A 9,479-nucleotide genomic window follows, 5' to 3' on the forward strand; every position below is an offset into this window, starting at 1 on the left:
AAAGAAAGAAAGAAAGAAAGAAAGAAAGAAAGAAAGAAAGAAAGAAAAGTTATCCAGATTGGGAAGGAAGAAATAAAATTCTCCCTATTTGTGTATATGATCTTATAAAAATCTATATATAGAGAAAACTCTAAAGATTCCACCAAAAAACTGCTAGAACTAGTAAACAAATTCAGTAAATTTTCAGGATATAAAATCAATATACAGGCATACTTTGTTTTGTTGCACATCACAGATACTGTGTTTTTTACAAATTTAAGTTTTGTAGCAAGCCTACATTAAGCAAGTCTATCAGCATCATTTTTAAAACAGCATTTGCTCACTTCCTGTCTCTGTCACAGTTTGGTAATTCTTACCAATTTTTTTTATCATATTTATTATGGTGATCTGTGGTCAGTGATATTTGATGTTACTATTGTAATTGTTTGGGGGCACAATGACCCACACCCATAAAAAACAGCAAATTTAGTCAATAAACATTGTGTGTGTGTTGACTTCTTCATCAGTTGGCTGTTCTTCTGCCTCTCTCTCCTTGGGCATCACTATTCCCAGAGACACAACAATACTGAAATTAGGCCAATTAATAACTCTATAATGGCCTCTAAATGTTCAGGTGAAAGGAAGAATCAGTCAAGGTGGCAAATTCATTGTTGTCTTACTTTAAACTGTCACAGCCATCCCAACCTCCAGCAACCACCACCATGATCATCTAGCAGCCATCAATATGATGAAGGCAAGACCCTTTATCATCAAAAAGATTTCAACTCACTGAAAGTTCAAATGATAGTATATCTTAGCAATAAAGTGTTTTTAGTTAAGGTGTGTACATTGTTTTTGTAGACATAAATTTATTGTAAGCTTAATAGACTATAGTACAGCATAAATAAAACTTTATATATGCACTGGAAAACCAAAAAAAATCATTTGGATTGAATTATTGTGATATTTACTTTATTGTGGTGGTTTGGAAATGAACCCACAAATATCTGTGAGGTATGCTTGTATAAAAACTTGTTGTGTTTGTATATACTAACAATGAACTATCAGAGAAATTAAGAAAACAATCCTGTTTACAACTGCATGAAAAAAAAAATACCTAGAAATAAACTTTACCAAGCAAGTTAAAGACCTGTACACTGAAAACTATAAGACACTGAAGAAACTGAAGAAGCACAAATAAATAGAAAGATATTGCGTGCTCATAAACTGGAAGAATGAATATTGTTTAAAAAATCAATATTATTAAATATACATATTACCCAAAATAATGTATAGATTCAGTACAATTTCTAACAAAATTACAGTGTCATTTTTCACAGAAATAGAAAAAACAATCCTAAAATTTGTATGGAACCACAAAAGATTCAGAATAGCCAAGGCATCCTAAGAAAGAACAAAGCAAGAAGCATTACACTCCTGGATTTCAAACTGTATTACAAAGTTATAGTCATCAAAACAACATGGTATTGGAATAAAAATAGACACAGAGATCAATGAAATAGAATAGAGAGTTCAGAAATAAACCCATATGTATATGGCCAATTAATTTATGAAAAAGGAGGCAAGAATATAAAATGGGGAAAGGAGAGTCTCTTCAATAAATGGTGTTGGGAAAACTGGACAGCCACATGCAAAAGGATGAAACTTGGCCACTGTCTTATACCATACATGAAAATTAACTCCAAATAGATTAAAAACCCGAATGCAAGACCAGAAACCACAAAACTCTGAGAAGAAAATAGGTAGTAAGCTCCTTGCCATCACTCTTAGCAATATATATATTTTTATCTGACTTCAACTCAATAGCAACAAAAGCAAAAATAAACAAATAGGACTACATCAAATTAAAAGGCTTCTGCACAGTGAAAGAAGCCATCAACAAAATTAAAGAGCAACTTATTGAAGTGAATAATATATTTGCAAATCATATATCTGATAAAGGATTAATATCCAGAAAATACAAAGAACTCATACAATTCAATAACAATGACAAGAAAAACAATTCAACTAAAAAATGGGCAGAGGATCTGAATAGACATTCTCCCAAAGAAGGCATACAAATGGCCAACAGGCACATGAAGAGATGTTCAGCATCACTAATCATCAGAGAAATGCAAGTCAAAACCACAATTACCTCACACAGGTCAGAATGGCTATTATCAAAAAGATAAGAAATAACAAGTATTGAGGACATGGAGAAAGGGGAACCCTCATATACCATCAGTGGGAATGTGAATTGGTGCAATCACAATGGAAACAATATAGAGCTTCCTCCAAAAAAGTAGAAATAGAACTACCATATGATCCAGCAATTCCACTTCTGGATATTTATTCAAAGAAAATGAAAACACGCAAAAAGATATCTGCACTTCCATGTTCATTGCAGCATTATTTACAATAGCTATGGTATGGAAAGTATCTTAGGTGTCCATTGATGGATGAATGGATAAAGAAATTGTGGCTAGTCTATCTATCTATCTATCTATCTATCTATCTATCTATCTCTATCCATCCATCTATCCATCCATCCATCCACAGTGGAATACTATTCAGCCACAAAAAGGAATGAAATCTTGCCATTTGCAGCATTAATGGACCATGAAGGTATTATGCTAAGCAAAATAAGTCAGACAGAGATAGATAAATTCCATATGATTTCACTTACATATGGAACTTATTAAAACAAAACTCATAGATACAGAGAACAGATTGGTGGTTGCCAGAGGGGAGGGGAGTTGGGGGTGAGTAAAATAGGTGAAGGAGTACAAGGGTCAAGGGGTACAAACTTCCAATTATAAAATAAAGTCATGGAGATGGAATATACAGTGTGACAACTAGTCAATAGTATTGTATCGCATATTTGAAAGTTGCTAAGAGTAATCTTGGAAGTTTTTATCACAAGAAAAATAATTGTGCAGCTCTATATAAGGATGTATAGCAACTAGACTTACTGTGATGATCACTTCAAAATGTATATTTCCTCCACTAAAGACTCTCAAAATCATGTCTGAATGCCATACTCATTCTTCCTTCCTCTGTTGTTTGAACCACTCCTCTACAAGGAAGGAGAGTGGATTTGGGGCTCCGCAGGAAAGCACCAAAGGAAATCTTACTTAAGAAATCAACTAAGTTAGGTATTCATTTTATTAAATTCACCTTCACTTGCTTTATTCTTTTGGTGTTGATTCCTCTATTCCCTATTCCTTCTCATTTTTCGGTTCTTTTTCCTTATGCTTCTTCCTTTGATCAGAACCTAACATTCAGAATTGATTTGTTGTTTCACCAATACCTACTTATTATACTTAAGAGGATCCTAGTCTCAGCTTTGTTTTCTCCAGAGGGGGGTTGAAAGTTTAATGTACCTGCAGGTCTTGTAATGTGAGCTCAGTGCTGTGAGCAGAGACTGGAGTGAATCCTGTACACAAACAGCTGGCCCTGAAGTAGTGCAGCCTCGAAGGCAGTTCCCATCTGCCTCTTCATCAAGGCACAAAGATGCTTTATGTTAGGAGAGAAACACAGGCAGTGGTTCCCTTCACTCTTTCCTGAATTCAGTTAGGTAAATGAGCTAGTTAATTTAACATAGTATAATAACTTTGTGAAGATTATGTGTCAGAAAAAATTTTTTAATTTCTAGATATGCCAATGACTAGCCCTTCAATTATTAACCTTGTTTTTGCCTCATTTAAAAAAAAAAAAATTTCACATTTATTTATTTATTTTTGAGAGACAGAGAGAGACAGAGCACAAGCGGGGGATGGGCAGAGAGAGAAGGAGACACAGAATCCGAAGCAGGCTCCAGGCTTCCGAGCTATCAGCACAGAGTCCGACACGGGGCTCAAACTCACAGACTCAGATCATGACCTGAGCCGAATGAGCCACCCAGGCGCCCCTCTTTTTTCTTTTTTTTTTTTTTTTTTTTTTTTTTTGCTGCAGAATGGGGTCCAGATAATGGCTGGATTCCTTCTAGTCCTAAACATTATACGATTTATTGTCTTTTAATGAGAACGTATAAAGATGTACAATTTAACCCCAATGAGGGTTGGCAAGTGTGGTTATATACATTCTATGCGGATACACATTCCATAAGGGAAAGTCCTCTGTCTTTCATATTTCCCTATTTGTATAGATGATCTGTCATTTACTGGCCATAACCTTCTACTCTACTGGATGCTGTACAAACTTCCTTGTCATTAAAATACTAACATGCCAATAAAAACCAACTTTCTGTCTCAAACTAAACAATGGCACTTACCACTGAGGCCATAAGCTGGCTCTTATTTAAGCATATCCTTAGAGGAAGAGGCAAAGTGTGTTACCTTACACAAGGGCAGAATGAACTCCAATTCCAGTTACACAAAAGTCTTCAGGAAAACAGTATAATAGAGGGAAATGGTTTGGTGGAGAGTGCAAGACTTGCTAGGGGGAAGAACTCCAGCTACTTCCAGGAAAGACCAGGACATGACTGAGGACATGTGGAACCCTTGGTGTGAGGGAGCAATCTTCGATCTACAGAGAGAAGTGCTTTCCTCAGCAAGATTGCCTAGAAGGAACACCCGGGTTTCATAACCAGAAAGCAGTGAAAGGAAGGAAAGGAGTGAAAGTTAGACATATTGAGGCTGCCACAACAAGCCACACACTGTCACCTCTTGTATCGCATTTAAGTAGCAGGCTGGGTTTGGTGGAACATCCATTTCCAGACAACGTTGTAGGACTTTAAGACTAGAACCTAACAGATGAATATCTAGCTTCATGTTTGTTTTAGTAAAAGTCTAGGGGTTGCCATTACCACTCCTTCAAAATCCATAACCAATGAACTTTGTTTCCATATATTTTAGTGGTTCTCAACTTTGGCCACACATTAGCATCTCCTGGGTTGCTTTAAAAAGCAATTTGATTCCATTTCAATCAAATAAGAACCCCTTGGCAGAGAGGACAAAGGGACAAATATTAAATCCCCGTAGGTTATTTTAATATGTGCTTGAGACTATTTCTGTGCTCACTGGCAGTGAACCCTTATAAAATTGAAATGAATTTGTGTACTTTTTGCAAAGAATGCAAGAAGAGAGAAGTTAGGAAATCAAAACCTGATTCTGAATTTGGTCCAAGGAAGAGATGAGACTTTGGTTTTGTTAGCATTAGGAGACCTACTCAGAACAGCCTAGGAAGGTCCAGGGAGGGCCACAATACTAGGGAAAGCTTTCTGCCCCTTTCTCAGAGCTTTGACCTGTACAAAAGCACTGGTTAATACAGGCTATTCACAAGATGTCCCATATTACTTGGGGTAGAATTTGTCCAATTCCATTCACAAGCCAGGTCAGTGATTCCTCTGGGCCACCAGCTGCTTACCACTGCATCACAGAAATACAAGAAATGAAGAAATGTCTTATCAGCAACCCAGAGCATGGGTTTTGAGGAAACAAGTTCACAAAGAGAATTCAGGGGAAAACACTAATATTAGAGTATTTCAAAGATGAATGTGAAGACCAATAATCTTCTTGATATTTTCAAAGAAAGATGAAAGAATAAAAGCTCACATAGAGTCATAAAGAAATGAAAAAAGTTCAAAACCAAACCTAACTGCTGGCCAACAATTGAAATCATAGTATACCTTCAATCCCTTTTTTTTTTTTTTTTTGGTTGTTGTTGGGTTTTTTTGGTGAATGATGACTTAACAGAGATTTATTTTGAGATTTGCTCAATTTTGAGTAAAGTTGAAATGTTTTAGTCTTTTTCATTTACATCTACTTCACATTCACTATGGGATAAATATGACAAATATATAACTTCTTTAAAAATTAAAAATGTGCTTCAGGTTTCTGATGTTGATGATAAAATATGGCAGGAAAAATATTATTGGTACTTACACTATTTTGTTTTTTACGAAGAAAATATTTGAAAGGAACTTTTGTTTCTGTAGAACTTAAACACAAATTGACTTTTATTTAGGAAAAATGAAAAGTCCCCACGGGGTGTCTTATGCTTTGTAGTGTCTGCTTGGTGTCTCCCCAGTTGTACAGCACCATGCGCGTGGCTGAACATGACAGCTCCGGGTAGCAGGCCTCTTAAACAACATTATCAACGGAATGCCATTTAATGTCCACTAAAATGTAGGCTATTTGTTTCATGGTATCCATTACTACAAATGACACATTAAAAAATTAGCATTTTGTAAATAGATATTTAGCTTTTCTCTTAGAATACTTCCCCTAGATGGGCATTGGGGCCCTCCTGAACACACGTGCTGGTGGTGCATGTGGTACATGTCTCCGACTTGCCAGTGGCCAGCCAGCAGTAGATGCTCCACACCTGTCCCTTGCTAAGGCCTGGTTGTTCAGACCTCCCATTCTGTCAGGAGTGTTGCATCCTGGATCATGGAATGGGGAAATGCTTTCTATTGAGAGCACTGGCCCAAAAGGAGGCTAAAAGTAATTGAAGGCCTCATGAGTAAGTAACAGAGTCACTTGATGTTTTTGAGAGCAGTCTGAAACATTTTAATTGTCTGCTTTTGAAATTAAGGGGGAAAATATATTTTCTGTTTCAGATTATGCTAATTGAAAGAGAAAATACTGGGAGACAGGAGAGGGGAAACAAAAAAGGTGGTAGAGGATAAGGGAGACCAAGTGAGGAGGATGGAAAAAGAACTACAGAAATAAGAGGAAAAGGAAGATATTTACAAATACAGGAAAGAGGCACATGACAAGATGGATGGAAGGGAAACAAGGAGAGAAAAAAAGAGATACCAGGCTCCACATAGTGTGAATGACTATAGTATTTGTGTACAGTCCACATTCATTTGGAGTATCAACATCCACTCAAGTAGCATGCACTGAATACCTATTGTGTGCCTGGGTGTTGATGAAGACTGAAACTAGCATGGAATTAGTCCTTGCTATCAAGACATTTATGATTTCAAAGAGACATAAAACATACACACAGCTACTGTACAAGGCACTGCTGCATCAAGGATGGCAGCAGGAGCCCTGGCTGTCTGCTCTCTGCCATACCCCAGGGTCACCACAGGGCCCGGCACTTAGTGAGTGTTCATTAACTGGTTCTTGGAATGTGTTAAACGCTAACTTGTAATGCAAATGCTATAAACACAGAAGTAGGGATTGCTTCTGACACAGGGGAGGCTCGACAGGAAAGGATTCCTAAGAATTGATGCCTGAAGAAGAGGTAGGATTTTTAGAAGTCAAGTTATAAGGCAACACATTTTCTTTTTTAAATTTTTTTTTCAACGTTTTTATTTATTTATGGGACAGACAGAGACAGAGCATGAACGGGGGAGGGGCAGAGAGAGAGGGAGACACAGAATCGGAAACAGGCTCCAGGCTCCGAGCCATCAGCCCAGAGCCTGACGCGGGGCTCGAACTCACGGACCGTGAGATCGTGACCTGGCTGAAGTCGGACGCTTAACCGACTGCGCCACCCAGGCGCCCCAAGGCAACACATTTTCAACGAAGGCCATACTGTGAAGCTGCAGAGCCTGTGTAGGTTTAAGAGCCTGGAAAATGTCAGATTATCTGGATGCAGGGTTTGTATTAGGAAGATAATAAAGCTGAGGAAGATTACTTCTAGATTGTCCTGGTCCTTGAAAGTTGACAAGAGGTTTAGGCTTCTTTTTAGACAAGAAGGAGGAGTAGGCATCAAAGAATTTTTAGCAACCAAAAATGAAGAATTAGAGTTAATGTTTTAAAGAGATAAATTGACGATTGCATTCAGAAATGTCTGACCTGGAGAGCCTGAAGCAGGGTTTCTGATAGCATGATCTGTAACCCCATCTTTAATCCAATCACTTAGAGTGCTTACTCAAAATGCAGACGCCTGTGCCTCACAGACATTATATTCCCTAGCTCTGGGGCGAGGTCCTGGATCTGTATTTAAATAAGTTACCCAGTACATGAAAGTTTCTGTATACAAAACCTAGCTAAAACTGGCTTAGAAACAAGACCAATGAGGAAGTATATTAGTTATCCATTGCCATGTAACAAATTTCCTCAAACTTAGTAGCTTAATACAACACAAATTTACTACCTCAATGTTGTAAGTCAGGAACTAGAGAGTGGCTTAATTAGATGGTTTCATGAATTTGCACTGAAGCTACAGGCCAATGCTGTAGTCATTGGAAGGCTTCGCTTGGTCTGAAGGATCCACTTCCACATTCATTGTGTGGCTGTTGCAGGAGTCCACAGTTCCTCTCAAGGTGGGCCTCTCCACAGGTTTGCTTATGATGTAGAGTTGGCTTCCTTCAGAGTGAATGATCAGAGAGAGAGACACACACAAACCAAGACAAGCTACAAGGTCTTTATTTTTTAATTATTTTATTTTTATTTTTTTATTTCAACTTTTATTTTTAAATGTTAAACCTACTATAGGCTGATCAAGAAAGATCAAATATGACTTCCTTAAACATGCACTATTTGAAACTGGAAAATTTTGGCTTATAACTAATGTTTTTTAAGTTGCAAGAGCATTTCATGAAGATGTTGCCCATTTCAAATATCAAATAAGATCTTCTCTCTCATTCATTTTAAGACCAGCAAAGACCATTTTAGTTCTAGCTATATATTTCTTTGGTTTCTCCAAATATTCCATCAGTTACTTCTCCCCCAGATAACGCCTTTGTTTTTATCAGCATCGGAATAAGAAGATCCTGGTGCTTATCCTATTTTTCATTCAAAAAGACCTTAGAGATTTGGACCTGTTTTGTGTTTCCCACTTTTTTCCACCATCTAGCACCGAGCACATTTTTTTTTTTTTAATCTAAATTCAAGTTGGTAAACATACAGTGTAGTCTTGGTTTCAGGAGTAGAACCCAGCACATTTTTGAATAAAGATCTTCTTGCCTGCCTCAGCATCTCTCATTTTGTTCACAGGGTCAGCAACTCTGCCCCTGCTGTCTCCCTGAAGAAAACTTAGCAGTCACCCAGGCGGCTGCTGGGCCAGAACCTGCACTGCAATTTTGAAGCTGGTGGTCCCACAGTAGTGCCTCAAAGACCTGCACTGGAAGCCCAGCCTGACAAGCACTTACAAGGTCTTTTATGACCTAATCTTAAAGTGACACACTAGAAGGTGGGGATGGATCACTGAGGCTAACTTGGAGTCTAGGTACTGCAGAAGACAAAATCCAGTCTGTGTGAAGTTGTAAGTTGAAATTATAGTATGTGATGTGAAATAATGTAAGTTAATGTGTTTGAACACTCATCACACCCAGGAACTATTCTAAGCACTTTACATGTATGATCTCATTTAGCCCTCTCAACAACTTCATGAGGTAGTAGGCATTGTTATCATCCAGAGGGGAAAACTGAAGTACAGAGAGGTTAATAATGAAGTGGGAGCACTGTTACAAAGACTTGTCAGGACATGAAAAGAATTTGCGTGTGGGGGAAGGTAATTGGCTGCTACCAGTGTTCTATGGAAATTTTGCTGGCTGATGAACCACCTTTATAGTTCTTCAACGGCTCAATCCATGAAGT

The 9,479-nt window shown here is 37.7% G+C and overlaps 1 long non-coding RNA gene across 1 annotated transcript in view; it reads right to left on the reverse strand.

Moving 5' to 3' along the window:
- The window catches only part of LOC121031256 (uncharacterized), a 13,865-nt gene extending 4,891 nt beyond the window's left edge, over positions 1-8,974 (reverse strand). Inside the window, exon 1 of the long non-coding RNA XR_005790757.1 lies at positions 8,788-8,974. This is a non-coding gene — a long non-coding RNA (uncharacterized LOC121031256). The remainder of the gene's footprint in view (positions 1-8,787) is intronic.
- Between the last annotated feature and the right edge of the window lie 505 nt (positions 8,975-9,479).

Source organism: Herpailurus yagouaroundi, unplaced genomic scaffold (assembly GCF_014898765.1).
Source record: "Herpailurus yagouaroundi ecotype Mexico unplaced genomic scaffold, PumYag 28, whole genome shotgun sequence".
Lineage (NCBI taxonomy): Eukaryota > Metazoa > Chordata > Mammalia > Carnivora > Felidae > Herpailurus > Herpailurus yagouaroundi.